Source organism: Ambystoma mexicanum, chromosome 11 (genome assembly GCF_040938575.1).
Source record: "Ambystoma mexicanum isolate Mex_15411 chromosome 11, UKY_AmexF1_1, whole genome shotgun sequence".
NCBI lineage: Eukaryota > Metazoa > Chordata > Amphibia > Caudata > Ambystomatidae > Ambystoma > Ambystoma mexicanum.
Genome location: NC_090934.1, coordinates 205499661 through 205523125, shown reverse-complemented (window position 1 = coordinate 205523125; position 23465 = coordinate 205499661). Strand labels below are relative to the sequence as shown.

At 43.7% G+C, this 23465-nt stretch overlaps 1 protein-coding gene across 1 annotated transcript in view; it reads left to right on the top strand.

Annotated features, from left to right (window-relative positions):
- The first annotated feature begins 12439 nt into the window (after positions 1–12439).
- Positions 12440–23465, top strand: part of ZNF683 (zinc finger protein 683) — a 435946-nt gene continuing 424920 nt past the window's right edge. The window contains exon 1 of the mRNA XM_069622854.1: positions 12440–12536. The gene's annotated coding sequence lies outside the window, so the exon portion shown is untranslated. The remainder of the gene's footprint in view (positions 12537–23465) is intronic.

The window sequence follows — 23465 nt, the reverse complement described above, 5'->3', positions numbered from 1 at the left end:
GCCTTCAATTCTCCCTTCTACATGCTGCTATTCATTAGGCCTATTCTCAAGTGTGGGGACAATAACGAACTTCGTGGGCACTGCAACATCAGCACCAGTATTTCGCTCAGGCATTCAAACGCCCACCTGTCTTCCCATGGCTTCCCACGAGAGACTGATTGAGTTCCCTGAGGTCTTACCAGCCAAACGTGCTACACAACGTCCCCATTTGACTTTGGACAATACTGGTGAACAGAACTCGCAGGGCCATGATCTCTGAACACTAAAATAACTTGGTCTTATCCGTCAACACGCCTGTAACCTGCACATCATGTTATTTACCTGCAGAGAACATGAAGCTTTATTTAATAACATATATGTGCGGGCATATCTTTATCTAATGTTATCTTGTGTTCCTGAAATCACACTGCCCCCCGCCCCCCTTTGTGTTGATCTTGACGTCATAGTCACCCTTACCATTAGGTACACCAGGGAAAGCTTGCAGGCAACCCTGTAGCTCAGCCATGGGTGAGTAATTCACTCCATAAACAGACGACTGCGAGACACCCCTCCTCAAAACAGTTTCTCTGACTCAAGGAAATGTTTCTCCAGATCCAAACATAACATAGTTCCCTGTGAGGCAGGTGTTTCCCCTTACCCAAACTATTCACCCGAACTCAAACTTCTCTGCTCAAATGTGGACCGGAGGGATAATTACATGCACTCAGATTACATTGTTTCAGGATTTAAGCACTGAAATGTTAGAAGCTACAGGACCCCACCCAGGAGCTTCCAGCATTCCTACGGCTGTTGTTTGGTCTCCCTGTAGTTGGCAGAGATAAGGCCAATCACTATTTAGCCACAGCAGAGATGTTCTGATGGAAATGTGCAGCCATTGTACTAGGGTAGAGAGTCCTAATGCATGAGTTGGGATGACCCAGTGTATCAGGATGGGGGGCGTCCAACGCACAAGAGCGTGGATGACCCATTGCAGTAGTGTGGGGAGTATCCTACAGAAACGGATGTGGAGGAGCCATTGTACTATGGTGAGGAGGATCCAACATACTCTGGTGGGGACGATCAATTGTATCTTAGGGCGGTGATTGTATCAGTGTGGGGAGTGGAGGGTATAACTCGAGTACCCCCACACTGCCTGGAAACAAGCACCTCTGCAATATGGTGAGTGCTGATGCTCGGGACCAATCATCATTAGCCGAACCCACCCTCAGAGAGGTGTGGGGTGTACAGAATGCGGTGAGTCATTATCCAAGTGCAACTGTTCATTCTGGGAGTACACCAAACACACCACAGAAGTGGATATTGAACTACTAGGCAAGTAGTAGAAAGTGACCAACATAACTCGCAACACAGCATGATGATTTGGACGTTCACGTGCCCCTGCTCAAAAGGGTATATCTGCAAAAACGGCCACACTTTGAAATTCCATATCGTAGAACATCACAACTGTATTGAAACCAATACGGCTACACACATCTTTGCATTAAAAGGATGCTACATGGGCAGTTTTGAAACATCAGACAGGTGGAAGTACACCAGAACTAAGAATCTACTGCACAAGATTTAATGGAGACTAATGTTATCCATGAACATTCACATCACAGGACTTTATGATGGAATTGACTGGAAAGCAACCCACAAATCCAGCGTTCTCCCGCCTAAATATGAGCCAGGGACATACACTTTGCAAAGGCCGGTAGTCACCGACTCACACAGCAATCCCACCGACATTCCCACATGTCTCACTACACAGATCCCTACACCAATATGAGAGCATTTGGTATATTGTAAATAAGGATATCATTTACAACAGAAATATGTACAGAGGTAGAATAGATGAGGAAGTGAGGAACATATGGTCAAGACAGGGGTAATATTAAGGAACACAGACCAAAGACAGGGAATAGGCCTTTCCCCCTCATTTTAGGAAAGTCAAATCTGGGTGTTGTTGCAGCGCACTGTCACCTCTATGCCTTCCGTCCACACTGCTCCTGCGTTCCCCTATGCTGTATTGCTTAATTTTTGCCTCCTGTGTGCCTCCTTATGTGTGAACCCTGCCCGTCTGGTGCTTCCTGTGGTGCTCGGTTGTGGGTGCTCTCAATCTCTCCCATCTTCTGAAACTGCTACTCTATCTCCTATCCTATCGCTCTCACTAAGTCTGGAAATAAAAGGTTCAAGAAGGATATCCTGGTCTCTGACCCAGCCCTCCCTATCGCTGATACCCACATCAGCGCTTCAACCAGACAAACCCAAACTGGTAACCTCTTTGTCGTTTCCTGACCAGACCGATGGACTCCGCATATGGTCTCTGTTCTCTCTCCTTTCTCCACCTCTCCCATTAATGGTGGCACCCAGTGGGAGGTCCTTGTCACCCCCTTCCAATCCTCCAAGACCATCATCAATTTCTATCTAAATGGTACCATCATGGTCCAGGGCTCTCAGTCCAATCTCCTCCACCCTGATAGGTGTCTCCCGCATCTCATCAATTTCCTCCCTTCTCATGCTACTCCTTCTAACACCTCTCTGGCCCCTCTGCCACCTCCTTCATTCTCTGTCATCTCCTCCTCTCTGGCCCTTATGCCACCTCCTTCTACTGCCTCTGCCCACTCTCGGGCCCTTCTACCTCCGCCGCTGGGTGTACCTCACTCCTGTACCCGACCCCGGAAATCTTTCAAATGTGGCACCCTGCTCCACTTAGCTACTCTCAATTCTCGCTCTGCTGTGAAACACTACTCTGACATCTGCCACCTTCTCGAAGACCTGGACCTGGATGTCCTCGCTCTCACTGATACATGGTGCACAGCCAGCTCTGTCACACATTTTGACACTCTCCTCCCTGAGGGCTACAAGATCCTCTCAGAGCCCAGAACCAACCCGCCCAGAGCTGGAGTGGCCCTGGTCTTTCCGGAATGGGTCCCTGCTTTTGTCATTCCTACGCAGGCCTAGTCTTCCTTTGAATGCCTAGACTGCAGGCTCTCTATCTCTTACGGCCTCTCTCTGACTGTGGCCACCATCTACAGGCCACCTGGCCAGGCCACCCTCTTCCTCTCAGAATGGGCTGACCTCTCTTCTTCTCTCCTTGCCTCGATCTTTCAACTTCTCCTCAGAGACCTCAACATCCACCTAGATGCTTCTAATCCCTCCTGTGGGCTCTTCCGCAACCTAAGCAACTCTCTTTCCCTTTCCATTCTACCCTCTGGTCTGACTCATTCTGCTGGACAATCCTTGGATGTTCTCATCTCCTCAGACATCCCCCTCTCTAACCCTCTCAGCACTTATCTCTCTTGGACTGACCACTTTCTGCTCTCCTCCAACCTGAAACCTCTTGCCCCTCAAGCAAACCCTACCCCAGCACTGCCACCTTCCTTCTCAGTCATTCGGCCCATTAAGCGAGTGTCAGTGGATGCTTTTGCCCATACTTTCTCTGCTCCTGCTACTCCTGTGCTGACTTTCACTCTGACATAACCCTCTCTAACTTGCATCTTTCTATCCCCAACACTCTGGATATCCTTGACCCTGTCATAAGAATCCATCTGAAGCCTAACTCCAATTGTAACTCTTGGTACGATTCCGAACTTGCCACCCTGAAACGTGAGTGCAGGGTGGGTGAGACGAAGTGGAGGGCTTCAGGCGCATCCTCTGACAAACTGGCCTGCCGCCTGCTCCAACGGCAATACAGACTCTCTGTCCTCTCCAAGAAGAGGGTTCACATTTAAGCCTGCATCTCTTCAGCCTCTAACAACACGTCCAAACTCTTTAAAATCTGTAAGGAGCTGGCCAATCTGCAGTCTCCACCTCTCCTGTTCTCTCCCAGGCCCTCTGTACAGCTCTGGCCTCTCATTTCCCCACTAAAACACAGGACATCCTGTCCTCGCTTTCCTCTTCGTTCCCTCTACCTCTCTCAGGCCCCCTTCGGCTGAGCTGCCCGGTCGGTACCAACCACAAGCAACAGAGATTTTCATCTCGGCACACAGGTAATAGATACTTCCAACCTGCATCCATCAACACCACAGGTTTCTGCATCTAACTTCCCACGATCCGACTAATACATCCTGCCGTCCATTCTTACCGAGCCATGCACAGCAAGGCCAACATAATTGACTGGCTTTCCATGAATGCTCCACTTCCGTCATTCCTCCTATGGTCTTCATGGACAACAAATAAGGGACTAGGAGTAGTTCCCTTCTCTGTTTTCCATGGTGGCCATTTTCTTTTCTAGGTTTTTTTTATACTTGAGAAAGGTCTGCCACTCTGCAATCCGGAAATCATGTCCGGATACTCCTTCTGTGTGAGGCATTATCCCAATAATGGGGTATTGCCTAATTACCTATTGTTAATGCCCCCACCTCGGGGGTTATTGCTTATACATGTCCCAGTCATTGAGTTCTATTTTCTGATCTTGACAGACATAGAAATTCAGAGCATGGGCGTCAAGGTGGCATGCAGTGGCGCTCATATATTAAGGGAGTTGGGGCTGGTGCCACTTTTTTAAAATGTATTTTTATTTTATTGTTTAAAGCACAGACCTAGTTTGACAGCAGCAGAGTGATGTACAGAGTGTGGGTAGCCGGCATTTGGGCTGTCATCTTTTAAAAGTAGCGCAGTACTGTGAGGTATGTGTGTTGGTATGTGCGTCTATTGGAATTAGAGATTTGTGAAACTGGAGAATTGTGGAGGCATTCCGAGCCGACACCAGGATCAAGTTTTAGAGGGTGGGTGCATGACAAGAGAAGGATTGTTTGTGGGTCCTCTTTTTGCGGACGAGTTGTGATTCAAGCCGGTTGGTCGATTTGCTGCGCAAGGAGCATGTGCCACCAGATATGCGTAGCTTAGCCGCCAGGTATGCTTGTGTGCTACTCGTGACTGCTTTGTAGATGATACATACAGTCTTGAACAGTATTCTGGCTTGGGTGGAAGCCAATGCAGTTTATGTATGAAGGGGGTAATTCTGTTAGGTTTTCATGCTCCCGTAATAAGACGTGCTGCAGAGTGGTGGACTGCTTTTAGGGGAGCCAAGTGAGCAGCTGGGAGCCCTGTCACTAGAGCATTTCCCCCAGGGATGTGCAATAACACAAGGGCCCACACTACGGTCCAGAAGCCCTGCAGCAAGATGAAGCATTTGATTTTTTGAGCCTTCTTGGCTTTGTGTTTCTGGAAGGACAGGCTGCTGTCAATGGGGAAGAGTAAGGATTTTGTTGAGTCTGAGAGTTGTGGATCAAATCCTTCTAGGTGCATATCATTGAGCCATTGTTGGACAAGTTGTTTTTTAGCGGTCAGCCTCCTGAGGACAAATTCAGTATTGGGTGGAGTTTGTTGGAGGTAGGCAGTCGACATCCAGGACTAGATGATGGGTAGGTAATCACAGAGACAAATAATGTTCTGCATGCTATTTACTCTGATGTACAACTCATGTACAACTTAGTATTGTCTGCGTATTGGTGGATGGCTATATTGGGATCTTTGAGGAGATTGCCCAGAGGCTCCATTTAAAGGTTAATAAGGATTCGTGAGAGGATTGTGCCTCATGGGACTCTGCGGGAGACCTGGAGTTGGTTAGTATGTGACGAGGTCATCTGGATAGCCTGGCTTCTGCCTGAGAGGTAGGATGTATACCAATTCAGTACAGTGACAGATAATCCCATCCTGTCATCAAGGAGGGAGAAAAGTGGTGATCGACGGTGTGGAATGCAGTTGAGAGGTCATGGAGGATGAGGAGGCATGAGTCGGCCGTATCAATGATTTGAAGAGCGTCATCCACCACCTGGATGGTGGCTGTCTCGATGCTACAATTGGGGTGGAACCCTGACTGATAGTCATTTAGGAGGTGGAGATGTTCTATTCTGGTGAGTAGTTATGAAGCAACTACTTTTTCCAAGCTTTTGCCAATAAAAGGGAGGTTCATAATGGGCCTGTAGCTGGTCAGGATGTCAGGATGTAGGTTTGCTTTTTCAAAAGAGGCCAGTCTTGAGGGTGTCCAGGAATGTTCCTTCTGCGAGGGAGGCATTGATGATGCTGAGGAGCGCATTAAGTGCCAGGCCCTTCAATTCTTTAATGATTGGAGGCCGGAATTATATTGTTGGAAGAAGAAGTAGGTTTGAGGGAGGCAATCATTTTTAGGAGATCTGGAGGAGTGTGAGGAGCGAATTTGGTCCAGTGGGGCAGTATGCATGCTGGGGTGCAGGGGATGGTAATGCTGTGAGAGGTTGATTTGATGGTATCTCGGATTTTGTCTATTTTTTCATTAAAAAATGTTTTGATTCTGTCGCATTTTTCCTGAGTTGCTGGTACCTCAGCGTCAGAGGAGGGTTTGGTACAATGCTTTACTACTTCAAAGAGGGTAAACTAGCACACCTCCAATCAAATGTGGGGGTACCTACGCTCTACTGCAAATACCACTTGATGCTTGTTTCTGCCTAATTAATTTGCTTTTACAGATAATAGGACATAATAGCTGCAGGGACTACCATCCCAGACTCAAATTCCCCTTTTCAGTCTACATCAAAGATATGCAAAAACAACTTAATGGTTTGTCCACTGGGCATAGTTCATCAATTATTCTTTTGAGTCCAATATTCAATGTTTTACACCCTCATTGGTGATTGTCCATAAATTATCTCAAAATGTTTCCTTCTTCATAGACTTTTATTCTATTGCAGTGATTATCATGTGCCCGCCAACACGTGTTTCGACCTCATATTACACAGGTCTTCACAAGGGCTGTAAATCACCTTCATATTCACACATTACAATATATTCATTATATCGAAGCAATTCAACCAACAATTAACATAAATCACCTAACATTTGCAATACAACTTAATCCATTTAAGTGGCTAAGCTTTAAGTATTGAAGAGGTAACAGTTTGACTGATAATGGGATGGCAGCGTGGTCAGACCAGTCAAGTGGGAGAGGGTCTGCACAGGTGATGTCGGGGGATGATGTGAAGACTAAGTCTAGGGCTCTGCCTTTGTTGTGCGTGGGGGAGAGTACAATTTGCTTAAGGTCGATGGACGTGGTCAGTGCAAAAAGCGTGCTTTTAGTGTAGTTTTCAGCCTGTGACTCTGGGACGTTAGCATCTCTGAGGAACACGTTATTAGAATGTGCTAATTTGGCAGAGGAGAGTAAGTTGGAGATGTCTGCAATGAAAGTATCACCCCAGTGAGGTAGTCTGTAGATGAGGCGGAAGTTGATGGATTCCTAGCAAGATAGAGGGAACCAGCAGGTAAGTGATTTAAATGAGATTGTTCTGGGAGAGGGGATGATGGAGTATGGCCAATCGCTCCTGTGGATGATTGCCACTCCGCCTCCTGCTCTACCTGGCTGGTTGGCATGTTGGATGCAGTAGCCTTGGGGTAGGAGGACATTGAAAAGATGTGGGGAGGATGGGTAAACCATGTTTCAGTGATGAACAGTTGTTGTACGAGATGAGGTCAGCGATCTCTGCAGCGTGCGCGACTGCTGAACGAGCATTGATCAACATGAGAGAGCCTGCTCATGTGGACTGTGGGTGTTGGATGGGATCATGGGCAATATTGATGAGGTTTGCTAGGGTAGCTTACTAGGGGTGCCCAGGGCACTTGGCCGTTTGAATCCTAGGGAGAGTGGGGATGGACTGTGAAGGGAGGAGACACATGGTGATGTCCTTTGGTAAATAGCAGTACTAGCAATTAGTTTGTAGGTGAAATGCAGGTTAGTGGCTTAACCCATTGGCCCTATCAGGCCCGAATAGGCACAAACAGGTGAGGTCCTTGTCTTCGCCCGTCCTTCGCTGAGGACGCCGGCGATAAGGACGCCTAAGGCGGGCTGCTTAAATAGGTGGTGGGCAGAGCAACTGAGTGGCAGGGCCTGGTCATGTGACCAGCAGCCTTCTCAGTGCTGTTTGCCTGGGGCTGGCCTATAGTCCTTAAGTCACGGCTTGCAAAGTGTGAAAGCTGGAGGTTGGCGGAGTAACTGAGTGGCAGGGCCTCGTCTTGTGACCAGCACCCTATTCATTCCTGTCTGCCTGGAGCTGGCCTAAAGTCCTTAAGTAGAGGCTTGGAAGGCGTAAAAACTGGAGGTGGGCGGAGCAACTTAGTGGCAGGGCCTGGTCATGTGATCAGCAGCCTACTCGGCGCTGTCTACCTTGAGCTGGCCTAGAGTTCTTAAGCAGAGGCTTGGAAGGTGTGATAACTGGAGGTGGGCGGAGCAACTTAGTTGCATGGCCTGGTCACGTAACCAGCAGCCTACTTGGTGCTGTCTGCCTGGAGCTGGCCTAGAGTACTTAAGTAGAGGCTTGGAAGGCGCAAAAACTGGTGGTGGTTGGAGCAACTGGGTAGCAGGTCCTGGTCACGTGACCAGCAGCCTACTCAGTGCTGTCTTTTGAGCCTGCTACTTACAGTGATGTAACATTACTGCTTAAGTAAAGGGCTTAACTAGCATTTTCTTAAAGCCATAACATAAGCAATGTTATTTCTAAGAGCGCATTTCACACTTTGCATGTGGAAGCATGCACAATTTGTGCAACCCAGGAACACGTGTGGAGTATACTGTGATGGTTGGGGATGCGGGGATCAGCTCGCAACTTCCATGGCTTACGCCCTCGGATGCTGAATCCAGCAGCTTCACACTGTGTCACAAACAACCTGCCCCTCCCTAGGCAACACACTTTTGTATCAGGTGATACTCATCATCTGGAAGAGATGGTGCAAAGGAGCATGGGAGGCAGTCCCTGCCTTTGGCAATGCAGAGGCCAGTCGCAGGTAGGAAGTGCGAGGGGTGGTGTGTTTCAGGTAAGGTAAAACATACTTTGCTTTGTGTGTATGCGTTAGGCTGAAAGAGACGTGTGTCTGCATGAGTGTGTCTGTGCGCAATCGAGTGCATATGTGAATGCCAATGTGAGTCTAGGTGTGTGTCTGTGCATGTGGGGAATGTGCCCGGTGCAAGGCAGACTTATCTTTTTACGGGCATCAGCGTCATGCATGTTTCTTAATGTGGCAGTGCTGACACATATGGATGGCAGAATCATGAACATCATTTAAGTGACATTGATGATGTACTTTGGGGGCAACAACGTCATGATTGCAATCTATAGTGACAATGTTGGCATATATTCAGGGTACCAGAGTCATTCATGTAATTGCAAGTGACGATGATGACATATATTGGTAGCAGTAGCACCATGAATGTAATTTCAAGAGGCAAGGTTGACAGGAATTGGCTGCATCGGTGTCATGAGCATGATTCATAGTGACAACAATGGCATATGTTGGTTGTGCCATAAATAATGGTACCTGAACCTCGCAACAATCTCCCTTTATCACTTAGTAAGGCGCCTTCTCTCAATATTTTCATGAAGCTACTTAAGGCCTCTGTATTTAACCAGGCATTTGGGACCTTACTCCATATTAACAACGTGGATGCTTTTGATTAGTAAGCTAGCACCATGACATCACTTCTGGTGTACGTTGAGCTCCATATACAGCTGTGAGCTGACAATTGCGATCATACACATAATTTAAAGTGGCAATGATCACATATTTTGGAGGCACCAGCAGCATGAAAGTAATTGAAAGTAACAATGATAGCATGTCGGGGGCACCAGTGTCATGAACGCCATTTAATGTGACAGTGATTCCACATATTGGTTCCACCAGTGTCATGAGTGTAATTTAAAGTGGCAATGATGACGTATGTTAGGGGCACCACCATCATAAGTCCAACTTAAAGTAACAACGATGACACATACTGGTTCAACCAGCATCGTGAGCAAAAGGTGAAGTGACAACGATGAGATATATTAAGGGCACCAGCATCATGAGTGCAACTTAAAGTTACAATTATGGCATATATTTGTCACAACTTAATTAGCATCATGAACGTAATTTAAAGTGGAGGTGATGGTGTATATTGGAGGCACCAGCAGGATGATCGTGTTTAAGGTGACAATGATGGCACATTGGGGGCACCAGCTTCATGAACAATTTTAAGTGACAATGATGGCATATGTTGGCTGTACCAGTGTAATGAGTGCAATTTTAAGTGACAATGATGGCATATGTTGGTTGTACCAGTGTAATGAGTGCAATTTAATGTGACAATGATGGCATATGTTGGTTGTACCAGTGTAATGAGTGCAATTTAATGTGACAATGATGGCATATGTTGGTTGTACCAGTGTAATGAGTGCAATTTAATGTGACAATGATGGCATATGTTGGTTGTACCAGTGTAATGAGTGTAATTTAAAGTGACAATGGTGACATATTCTGGGGGCACCAGCAGCATGAATGGAATTTAAAGTTATGTTACTGGGATTTATAATGTTTCACAGATGGCCTAAAGAACACAACAACTACAGGAGATGATTTAAGGTTGTTTTCATTCAAATCTTTTCCAGGGCGCTAATGGATGTCCCTGACTCATCTCATCTAAAGCAAGCAGGTTCCACCATATCCCAGGCATCTCTACGTCCTTGGTTAGTATGTAGCATGTATTGCCCCCTACTATCTAACTACTACCTGGCTGGTAGTCTGGGCCTAAAGGCAATTGCCTTGTCCTGTCCAATCTCTTAAGGGACTTTTTCGGCTAGACCTACTCTGACGTTTAGGTTCATTTTAAGGCATGGTAGGGATGTAAATCACAGACACTTGAGCCCTACTTGGACCTCTCCCTTTCACGCCCCAAAGTTCCTCTCCCTATGTCTCTCTTTTCTTCTCCCTTCCTTTGCCTACTCTCTCCCAATTCCACCCACCTTCTCCCTGCTCTCGTCCAATGTCTTTTTTCTCTGTCCCTCGGAGGTCTCCCTCCTCTACAACCTCACTCCACTCGTCAATGTTATATCCTTCTACGCCGACCCCCTCATCCCCACACTTTGCCCTCTTCTTACTACTACTCCAACCCACCTTATTCTCAGTCATTCTCTCAAACACTTACTGCACTCTCTCTAACACTCTCCCTCCCCCATCTTGCACGCACACAGACAAAACAGTACCACTTGCTCTTACCAACTAATACCTCACCTTATCTTCAGAACGCCTTCACATTCAAGTCTAACGTCCTCCAGCTGGTCTCCTGGTCTGCCACCTTCTCCTCCTCTGACCTCTCCCGAATAAACCACACCTTCCTGTTTCCTGTCCCCCTTCTTATCCTCCCCTTCCTTCTCCCATTGGTTTTCTTGCCCTAACCCATCTGGTTCCGTCTTCACTGTCTGGAAGTGTTACAATAATCAGGGTTTATAAAAAAAAAGGTGTCTAAGCCACACTCTTTTACAATGCAGTTCACACACCAGGCACAAGAAATCACAACTAGGAAAAAGGAAAATAATTCACATAGAAACTTAAGAAGCTCAATTTGTGATAAAGATCCAGGGTAAGATAGGCACCACCTGACCAGTTGCTAAGTTCACAAAACCAAGAGTTTGTGCACTGATCCTGCCTCAGGACATGCAGCGGGTCAGAGATCCCTGCAAGGACACGACACTGCACATCCGAGAATAGCCATAGCCCTCCAAGGTAAGGAGATTGCTTTGCTCCTCAGCAGCCCTCCCAGAGGGTAGAGTTGCTATCTGTCTTGGTTTAACCCAATCAGACCGGGTTTGCGTTGATCTGTTCGGATGAGGGTCCCAGCATGGAATCCCTGCCCCTTAGAATCCTGTGCTGTACTGGGGTCTGGAGAAATCCTTGTAGAGGCAAAGCATAACACAGCCATACTGGGACCTACATTGTGTTGGTGTTTGGGGAAAAGCTTTGTATAGCATTGTATGGGTCAGACCTGAACCAAGGTGATAGAGAAACTGAGAAGCACAGAGGTGAGAACACAGGGGGGTGCCCTAGAAGCACTCATTACTCCACAATCGTTTACAGAAAAAAGTTGGCAGTGTTGGCAATGGCTGTGTTATCTTAATGCTTGAAGCAGGCTCGGATTGGCCTATCGCACACTAGGTAAAGCCTGAGTGCCGACCCTTCAAGACACTGTGGGGTGGTTTGCGGGCCAATAGGAGCTTGCTGGGAGACGAAATGCACTGTGCAGATGTGAGATTTGACTTGACTAATTCTACTGGCCCATTGCTATTTAAAATGCACAATTTGCCACCAATTGTGTCTATACCGCATGCCTAGGTACGATCAGTTTTGGTTGAAACTGTGTTATTTGCGATTTGTGCATGTGGGCAACTTTTGATGTGCCCATGTTCACTTTTTGACCCATCATGACCCTGATGTGAAGGGCTCCACTCGGCAGTTCAGGGCCGATCAAGCTCGGTCACGTGGTGTCCCAGAGTGTGGCCAGCTGATGTCATAGAAGAGGTAATGGGAGATTCCAGGCCTCTCTCCTGGAGTGAGTGGAACTGCAGGCAGTGAGAGCTGAGACCCTCCCCTGAGACTCTATGACCTCATCAAAGAATACACAATGTCATACCAGGCCCTTGTGAGTTCACAGGAGAGCATGGGCTGCACGGTTCTGTACCCAGTCCAGGGCGTAATCCTTCTATGGCACAAACACACACTCCCGGGGAAGGGAGTCTGCACACGCATGCCTTCTGAGGGGACCGAAGGGGACAAAGGTATTGGGTGCAAGTGGAAGAGGGGCAAGGGGATCATCCCTACTCCCTCTTCTGGAGTTCAAGGTTCTTTGGAGGTTACTGGAGTATCCTCTCTGTGTTAGAAACTTACAAGGCTTGGCATTTGTAAAGAGGCTGGAGGAAGAGGTGGGCATGAGCAAGGCATGAACAGCTGGGTCCAATCCCAAATGGGGGTAGCAAGTTCAATAGAGGGCACTACACACACATACACGCACACACACAGCGTGCACACACCCACTGCACACATACAGACACACAGGTGTTTAATTGTATCAGTTGCCATAGGAATGCTGGGGTGGCATACACAGACATAGGTGTTCAATTGTGTCAGTTGCCATAGGAGTGTTGGGGTGGCAGTCGACATGAAAATGATGTGTTCACCGGTAAAACATTCATTAATTGCCCGTTTTTTTCACACTGAATTTTATGCCGAAATGTTTTGGCCGAAAAAAACGAATCGAAAAATATGGGGGGATGGGTAAGGGCAAGTGGTAGGGGGTGGGCTAGAGGGAACACATAAAAGGGAAGGGGTTTAGGGGGCAACCCCCACAAATAAAACAATAAAATTTCAATTCGTTTTTTCGGCCAAAATATTTCGGCAAAAAACGTATCTAAAAAACGGGCATCCGTGTTTACCACTGTTCATCCTGCTTCCAAATCAGTGTTCCGCATTTGGAGTACCGTAGGTCTGGAGGCTTCCGGTGGAGTATTGTGACCTGTTCTGGAGGCCAGAGCTTGATTACTTTGTCCGGTCCTGTGAGCCAAATGTTGACTATTTTGTGTAGTTCTAGAGACCCGATCTCGAGTATTGGGCCAGTGGAGAAGCTCTGATTTCGAGTTGTGTGTTCCTTACTGCAGGATACATACTGTGTACCATTTCCAGCTTTGTCAGTCATATGTTGGATCTGCCTATTTCTTGAGGCCCGATCTGGAGTATTTCTGTCAGTTGTAAAGCTGCGATTTAGAGTTTATGGTTGTTGGAATTTCTGGACGCCACTTCTCGAGTATTTTGTCAATGCACTTGGAATACCATCGCCAAATCTGGAGGCATCCTCGGTTATGATGTTTCTAGTGCTGGAGGTCTCATTTGGAGTATTGTGCCTGGTTGTAAGGACCCCATATAGTGTTGACTAGTGAGTGCTTATAAACCTCACCAGTAATACTGTCTGGTTCTGGATGGCACACCTGCTGTACAGTGCCCAGCCCTTGTGGCTCATCTAGACTAAACTCCTATAAATGTCATTTCTGAAGGCCACACCTGTTGCATTGTGTGTATATCTGCGGCGGCCTCCATCTTGAGCGCTTGGTCTGGATCTTGCGGCCAACTTGCTATATTGTGTCCTGTTCTGAGGGCTACATTGGGAGTAGTGGTCTGGTTTGGTTACTATACTTGCTATATTGTGTCCTGTTCTGAGGGTTACATTGGGAGTAGTGCTCTGGTTTGGTCGCTACAATTCCTATATTGTGTTCTGTTCTGAGGGCCACATTGCGAGTAGTGGTCTGGTTTGATCGCTACACTTCCTATATTGTGTTCAGTTCTGAGGGCCACTTTGGGAGTAGTGGTCTGGTTTGGTTACACTTCGTATATTGTGTTCTTTTCTGATGGCCACATTGGCAGTAGTTGGTTTGGTCGCTACACTTCCTATATTGTTTTCTGTTCTGAGGGCCACATTGGGAGTAGTGGTCTGGTTTGGTTACTATACTTGCTATATTGTGTTTTGTTTTGAGGGCCACATTGGGAGTAGTGGTCTGGTTTGGTTACTATAATTGCTATATTGTGTCCTGTTCTGAGGGCTACATTGGGAGTAGTGGTCTGGTTTGGTCGCTACAATTCCTATATTGTGTTCTGTTCTGAGGGCCACATTGGGAGTAGTTGGTTTGGTTTGGTCATTACAATTCCTATATTGTGTTCGGTTCTGAGGCCACATTGGGAGTAGTGGGCTGGTTTGGTCGCTACACTTCCTATATTGTGTTCTGTTCTGAGGGCCACATTGGGAGTATTTGGTTTGGTTTGGTTGCTACACTTCCTATTTTGTGTTCTGTTGTGAAGGCCTCATTGGGAGTAGTGGTCTGGTTTGGTTACTATACTTCCTATATTGTGTTCTGTTCTGAGGGCCACATTGGGAGTAGTTGGTCTGGTTTGGTCGTTACACTTCCTATGTTGTGCCCCTTTCTGAAGGCCTCATCTAGGGTACTTTGTCAGGTTTTGAAGGCCACATCTGCAGTATTATGTCAAGTTTTGAAGGCCACCTCTCCAAAGGCATATGACAGAAAAGGACATTCCGCAAACAGGCAACACAACGGGGCATTGTTTAAGCCACACGCCGCATATATAAAGATATCACAGCTTTGTAGGCACATTGTCTTTTGGGACATTTCTATCTTTGTACTGTATTTTACAGACCTTCTCATGTCACTGTTTCCTCGTGATACTGTATATGGAAAGGATTAGTCCATTTGTACTCTAATTTTGTGCCCAATTCTTAAGTCACATGAACAATTCGAGATTTCTATATTTCTGGTCATTATTCTAATGAGGCTTTATTTCGGATACATTATTCTTGTGGTACTTTAAAAAAAAAAACATTTTGGGGAATTGTTGTGGTGACTGCACTTTCCGGCTTTATGCTGAGGTCTTCTGTGGCGCAGGAGCATGGCACTAGTAAAGTCATTCTCAAACTTATTTTGATGTGTCTAAAATGTATGACCCCACAGGCGACACACAGCAGTTGCTGTCTCGCCTCCCTCCACCTGCCCCTCAACCATCCTTCCACCCTTCAATGCTACCTCTCCCCTATCCATCCCTCTGACCTTGGCTTCCCCTCCTCATTCCACCCTCACAGACCCATTTCACTGCCACTTGCATCACCACACTTCCCCCATTACCCTAATGAACAGCTTAGTAACTACCACATGACACAGTGTGAGATCTGCCGTACAATGATGATGTGACTGTCTCTGCTCTTGACTAATGGTGCATATGCCTCCTTCAATTTATCAATTCAATTCCATAAAGTGCAATTCCATGTTCTCCTCAGTTGTGTTTTTCAAAATTACCATCCCACTCTTGATTTTAGTTATTTCATCTACAATCACTTGCCAAACATCTAACAATTATATTCAAACCCCATAACACAGCCACACGACTGCTGTATATTTACTGCCACTTTCTTCACCTCGCAACTTTGAACCCACCCCTTTCCTCACAGGTGTTGGTTTTGACACTCTCACCAGAATGCCCACCTTTATTTGCATAAACCTCACACCTCGCTCCCTGTCAACTTTCTTATTATATAATTTCTGCCACACTTCCACATTTCGCATCATCTCTTTGCAGTCAACTTTTATTTTTGTATTTTATTGTTTATAGCGCAAACATAGATTGAGAGCAGCGCAGTGCCTTACAGGGTGTGGATAGCTAGTGCAGTACTGTGAGTTGCAGTCTCTGCATCCATTCAGGTTAGTAATCATAGACAACGAAAGGCAGTAATATACAACGAGAGAACTGATAGGATACAAAATTTGATAACATTAAAAATCCACATTTTATTATATACCTTAAAAAACATTAAAAAAGACATACATTGAGAAAACAATGCATTCAATGCAGAAGTGTCCAAGCACAAAGGAGATAATATACAAGCACAATGAGAAACACTTCATCTATCTCATATTTTGATGCTGAATGCACAAAAGAAACATGAATTACTTCGATGCACATAATCCCAGTAATATACCCCAAACCAACATGTTTCTGTTCATACGCCTATAAATGAAGGACTTTCCTCTGGGGTTTGTGTGATGTAGTATATCTCCTTACAAGGAAAGGTGAAGCAACCCTCACACACACAAATATTTTATATGATTTTCTCAATCTCTTGGTCACGCCCTATTCTTTTCCCCCAAAATAGACAAATGTTCACAAAAAGAGAAGAATGTGGAATCGATGAGGGATCCACATCATGAACACATCTGGACAGGAATTCTATACAACAATTAAACACCAATTAAAAAACGAATGATAATCTCTATTAATCAATTAGCTTAAATCACTGTCTCAAGTGTATTGTGTTTAAGGCACACCTCCTCAAACTCCAAGTGTTATCTTGTATTAGTTCTCAGTGGTATCACTGACATCACATTCATTCAGATGGACTTCAATTCTGACGACTTCCCTCAAGATATCACTCAAGAACCACACACTGAGATTCCCATAACCAAATGGGAGTCGTGAGATGTGCCCGCACTATTCCTCCCAGTGCCTCCTGCTAATCACACACTGATGCCTTTGTGAATGGGGTACTTCCTTTTATCAGTCTATTAAATCTTTCTATTTGTCAATTCTGCCTGGGATAATATTGATCTCTTGTGCAACGCTTCATTCCCTTCTTTGAAACATGACCATCGCTCTTGAGGTCAACTGCACTCTTTTAGCCCATACCATCTCCGACTGTACCATTCTTTCTGAAATACTTCACATAAAAGAAAATCAGCTCCTTGGCAGATACCTATTTTCAATAGGACTTTTGAAATGATAGTCAACCAATAAATACTAAAATTAACCTGTTATCCTGTCCAACCTCTTGTATGGGTACCACAATACTGAGCATCCGTTTTCAGCTCTTCTGGAACCTTAATAGGGCTCAAAAGTGGAGAATTACTTATATATGTGACTTATCACCACAAAGGAATGAAAAGCATTCGTTCATCAAAATCTTAACAACTTTACCACCTCCAGGTCACCAATGCTATGCTGCCCCCCCGTTCAACTTTTAGTTAATTAATTTCCTAGATGATTGTCATGCTCATCATTCATTATGTAAGCTTTAAATGCCACTGGGTGGACACCCCCTATCTCTTCTTCTGCTTGTTGGACTGAGATGCACAATTTATATCTGAATTTCGATAGAAACTTTGCTTCTCCTATCAATTATGCAACCTTCTTCCTACCCTCCATGACAAATCTACATCTACACTGCCAGTCTCCTTTATTCATTCACTCCCTGCTCTGTTCTTGTGTCATTAACTTACTGACTGGAGCCAATGTTCTCACGATCCTGTTCCTGAACTGCTTGAAGTGTCAGTCTCGTGTATTATACATCATAATTATATTCTTGCAGCTTTAACAACCACCTATGAGCCTGCATGACTTAGTTTGCTTTCCTTTTACTGATACGCAAGAATGCTACGATCAGTTTTCCCTTCAAGGGGAACACCCTACAGAAATAATGTGAAGCGCTATGCAAAGACATATTTAATTTTAAATCACAGAATCTGCATGAGTATGACATTGCTGATCTCATCACCCCACCCTCACTCATATAGTCCCACCACACAATTCTGGGCAAAAAACAGGCAGTTGTACTACACGTTAAAATGTATTTAAAGAAAATTAAAGTCTAATCCCAAAAAAGATAGCATCCTGTTTTATGCAGGGAATTCATCACAATTTTATATATTCAGACAATTGGTCAGCAAAATAAAATTTGACCTGCCTGAATGAATCTCGCTAGGTTTCGCACACAAGCATTCATTTCCATAACCAATTCTATGTATATATAAGCACTAATAAATACTAGGTATTCGAAAATACACTTGTATTGCTTGTCAATAAATATCTCTCACAATGCTTAACTGTGCAAAACATTCAATATGAAATATTACGTCACATTTTCAAATGCATCAATTGACTGTTTTTATATTTTCCACTGACATGCACCAGAATCAGAGGACTGTTATGCAGTATCTCAACTGCATTTGTGACCGCAGGATAGCACAGGGGCAACCTGCTGGTCTTGAAAGCAAGACCACGCAGAGCAACAGAGGTTTAAATCCTAGATCAGCACTTAGAAACCAAACTCAGGTATTAAGCGCGTTATTAAAAAAAAATGTGGTGCAGGGGCTTCTTTAACATGTATGTGCAGCTTTCTCTGAGCATGTGTGTGCCACTTTCAATCAACTTAAATTAATGTGCCTTCCTAGCTACTGATTTTGGGCTGGGAACATAATATTTCCATTAAAAGGTACAATGGTTAAAGTACCTTTGCCCTTTCACATCACACATAGGTCTACCTGCGCATTTCAGTGAACAGAAATGAGTCCTCTAAACTACCTATCAACTCCAACATTTTCTATGACTGAGTCTCCCAAAGGTGACAAATCTTAAGTAATATTATGTATGTAGCTTCATGACTGCGTCATCGCCCACATCACCTATGCCGGTAGGACACTATGATTTTGTTTAATTTAGTATAATTCTACAGAAACAATCTGCATTTAAATTGCACAAAATGCTGTGAGTTTTAAACTGTCCTTATCAATAAAATTGGGCTTTATGGAAATTAAATCTCACTTGCATTCAGTTTCAAATAGAGAACACTGTGTGATGATATGTTACACTGGCCCTGTATGCCTGTTAAAGCTAGTTTCCCCTTGCTGTTTGCAGGCCACCCTTACTAACAGGGAGTTACCATAGATAATTAGGTTAATGTGGTGTTATATCAGATCTGAGTGCTTACAATTTTAATGGGGCTTTTTATTTTTGGAGATCAACCGGGACACTCTCAGTTTGGAATTTCTTAGTCTGCAAGGTTCCTTAAGCTGCTGCATAGCTTCCAAGTATGAATTGCTCATCTCCCTTCAAATGGGGATCTGTGCAGTTTCTATGGAAAACATGCACTCCAGTTGATGTCTGTTCTCTCCTGCCAGCTATCCCCAATAAGGGTGATAATCTCCTGTCTATCTATGTGCAAGCTATTTTATCATTCAAACACCTCCTCTAATCTTGTCATTAAGTGGTAGGGGCTATTCAATCCATGTCTTATGACTGGTAAGGGTGGGGCTATGCTCCCTAGTCTTGTGACTTGAATGGAGGGGGGATCCTCACACCTAATCTTATGGAGAGGCATTCCATTTATATAATATAACTTTTGATGTGAATATTCTAGTTTAATAAAATAAAGATCATATCATATATACACCAGGGCAGACAATTGGAGATGCAACATGACTCTGTGAGATGAAATATTCTTGAATATATTAACTTTTCATAACTGTTCACAGTTCAAATTTGGGATTGGTGGTAAGATTGGCATCTGAGTTTTATAAATGTTAAGTGCTTCCAAGTTAGGTGAGCAATTGTTGCAATAACTCAAATGACAGAAAATCATCTCTCTGTGCTTTCAAATTCTTCAATGGGCAAGCTCAGAAAAGAGCAGGAAAAATGTGGGAGGAGCTACTAAATGGTTTGCTGAATTGAGGGCCTTTCAAGGGATAAAAAGGCAGGCACTTCTTCCACAATGCCCATACCAGGAACAGCCTTAGATGAGACCATTGATGCAGACACACTGGCTGAACATTGAAGTTTTGAATTTTGAACCTCACAGAAATACAAGGTTGGCACCTGTGTTTTATAAATGTGTAAGTGCTTCCCTTTTGGGGTTGGAGTTCTGTGAAATAAAGAACTACTCTGGGAGTATATGTATAATATTTAGGGCAGGATTGGATTTGAGCATCAGGTGTTCACCTAATAGGAGTTCTTTCTATTTTTCGTGTTTAGTAAGTGCTTCCTGTTAGGTGAGCAATTGTTGCAATATCTCCATGACCCCACTCCCCTTTGGCCCTCATTATGTCCTCTCTCCCCTACTTTTCCAGTTCTTCTGCCCGCTTCCTCTTCCCCCTTATCCCTTGTTCCATCCCCTGTGAGAATGTCATTGTATTTTTCCTTTGTTTCCTCCCTTGCCTTGAAGCGCTTTGAATCACATTGTGTATTGGGAGGATAGCTCAGGGACAATGTGCTCGCCTTAGAAGCAAGTCAACATGGAGCACCACAGGTTCGATCCCCGGGTCTGCGCTTAGAAACCTCTGGGTATTAAGTGCTTTATAATTATCATATCATATAAATAAACTATCATATAATTTATCATACATATATTGATCTATAATGCACAATTTGTGTTAGGTTCATGGGAAGTTTCACTATAAAGTTATGTATTTTTTTTAAATAATTAAATCTCTGGTCAATTGACAAAACATTAACTTTTTTTCATCTTTGACTTAAATGTATCTGAAGAAAATAAAAATTTTGGCTGCACAAGGGTCTCAGTGCTTCACTGAAAACAAGCGGTTTTCCATAATACTTCTATTGGAAATCTCCAAATAGGATTTTTCACTTGGTGTAAACAATGTGTCAGACCAGAGCCTGGTAAACTGGTTTAAACGGCTTTCAGGCAAGTGAATCTTACTGTGGACAAAGCACCAAGCAGCCCCCCAATCAGTCTTACAACATAAATTCCTGATGGTTGGGCTGCACTGCTACAAGCTAAATACAATTTTGCATAGACAGACATGCATTATTTCAAGTTGAGTACAATACAGTGTTATTCAAAGTAATGAAACTTCAAATGGTGTTTCTTTCCTCATTTATGAATGAATTTGTTTCTCTTGATATTATCTATGTGGCTTTACCTTTGAAAAGAAAGATGCACATTTTAAAATTACAGATATATTTTCTCTATGCAAGGCAACTGAACTATAGCAACCTGCTGAGAAATCAAGTTCTTTTTAAGCTTTAGGGTTGTGAAAATAAGTGTTCTGCGATCAAAGCTGAATTAATTTGGTGGTAATTACACTACAGATTCTTGGGCCTTATAAATGGTTGCAGTTTGTGGAATTCTCTTTGACTTTATTGAAACATTTCTCTTGGGTGCTAAGGTGATTATTTGTATCTCACAGGAGCACTCTCTTTATTACGGTAGTGAGTAAGAATGGAAATCTGAGCAATGCCCCTCTGTGGCCCTATGCCAAAGCAATCTCCATGTCTTCAGTTTACTTTAGGAAAGTTGTATTCAAACTGTGGGGCTGGCCCCTTGGGGGGAAAATGAATCCCAAAAGAGCAAGGGTGTACAAGGTTTTTACAAAAGGAAGTGCAGTGACTGCTTCTTTTAATTGAAAATATAAGCAGTTATGGAATCTGGGGTGGGGCAGCAACAATATATTTACTCAAGGGGGTGCAACAGCATTTGTACTCAAGGAGGGCTCAGCATTAAAAAGTGTGAATACCACTGCTTTAGGGGAATATTATTTAGATCCATATTTCCCCACAGTTTGATTGCCCACTCTCCTTTCCACTGTTGCATATTTTGTTCTGCACCACTCAAAGACATGAAGCAAATGCTGTCACCTCCTGCTCGCCCTAATTTGGAATAACAAAGTACAAAGAGCAATTCCTCTGGTATCAGTCATCAAAGTTGTTTTGCTTCTTTAGATTAAACATCCCCAACGCAAGAGTACAAACTCTATTATCAGTCAGTTGCAGCCTGGGTTTCAGCAGGTGCAGAGCACAATAGACCAGAGCGTTCGACTATTTCTTTTGTGACAAACATATGTTATCTTGAGAAAATTGTATCTCTTTGCAATCTTTATAGATTTAAAACAATATCCTCCTTGATTTTTCTAACTAGTCCACCACATTTATTTGTCCAACAAAACCACATTTCTTTTTTTTTCGAGAACTCTCTTAACATATCACTTTTTGAAGCAAAATGCGTTACATATTTTGAGTAGTATTCATCAAGTCGAAGGGATACTCTGAATTGGTTCTTATGTAGAGATGTAAGTGTCATGTTAACTGCTTCAACGAAAGCTCATTTTGAACTGATAGCATGTCCTAATTACAATATTCTTTTCATCCTAAAGCTGCACTTTTCCTTCTTTCTCACCAATCCAGTCTTACACAATTTTTCAATATCTTGTTCCAATACTTTATCATCTTCTACAATATTGTTGGTGGAAATTAAAATGTCTCCATGGAAACATTTGACTTTAGCCCAAATCCACTGAACAATGCCTCCATAGTTTTCTGAGAAATGGCCAAAGCAGAGACCAAACCAAATGTCATGTATTTGATGTGGAATGCCCAAAAGGAGTAATAAAAGATGTCAGTGATCACAAGTCTTGATCACAAAACTTGACGCAATCCTACCTGATGGTGTTCTTGGGACAAGTCTAGAATTGCGAATACTTTTGCCCCATACAAAAATGGAAACCTTTCATTTATCTTTGGTAAAAGGTGGCTACCCACCCTCATTTTACTCTTCAGTGACCTTGTCCACACATAATCTTACTGCTGCACAAACTTTCTTGAGCATGATCACAATTGTTGAGAAGGATTCTGCTGTTCCTATCCTTTCAATATTTTTGCCTTCACACAATTGTCAAATACTTTCTCAAAGAGTTCTCCTAAGAAACGTTACATGATATACCCTACATTCTACCAGACTCATTCCTTTTTTTAATACTATGCAATGTTTAAACCCCTTCATCTTCCCTCGACTGTGAGCCAAATATCAAAACCTTTACTTTGAAGAAATATAAATTAATTGAATACACGTTTTTCATAATATATAATTACACTACACAATTACCTAAAAGTAGTAAATCTAAAAATGTTCATGAAAAAATTACTAAAATAAAAACAGAAGTATCAATATCTAAAATATACAACCCCCTATCATCAAATGTAAACTTTGTTGTCAACAAAAATAGATATGACTTCAGCAACTCACCCTAAATAATATAGAATTATCAACAAACTGTAATAGGGTTGATGCAGTATGCCTATCAGGTAAGGTGAGAAGAAATAATAATGTCACTCATATGTGGGTAAAATCCCTATTTCTAAGAAAGGGAAGCAGACATGTTTCCTAATATATACATAGGTTGGGCAAAGAAAGAGGAAACTAAATCAGGTTTTGTTCTATTGATTTATCACAAAAACATCTGCCATCGCTTTAAGTGGCTCTCCATATAGAGACAAAGGTAAATAAAGGTAAGGTATTATTCCTCTGTTTCTCCAGCATGACTCAATTACTGGCTGTTACATTTTACCAGTAATGGTACCATATGTCTTCT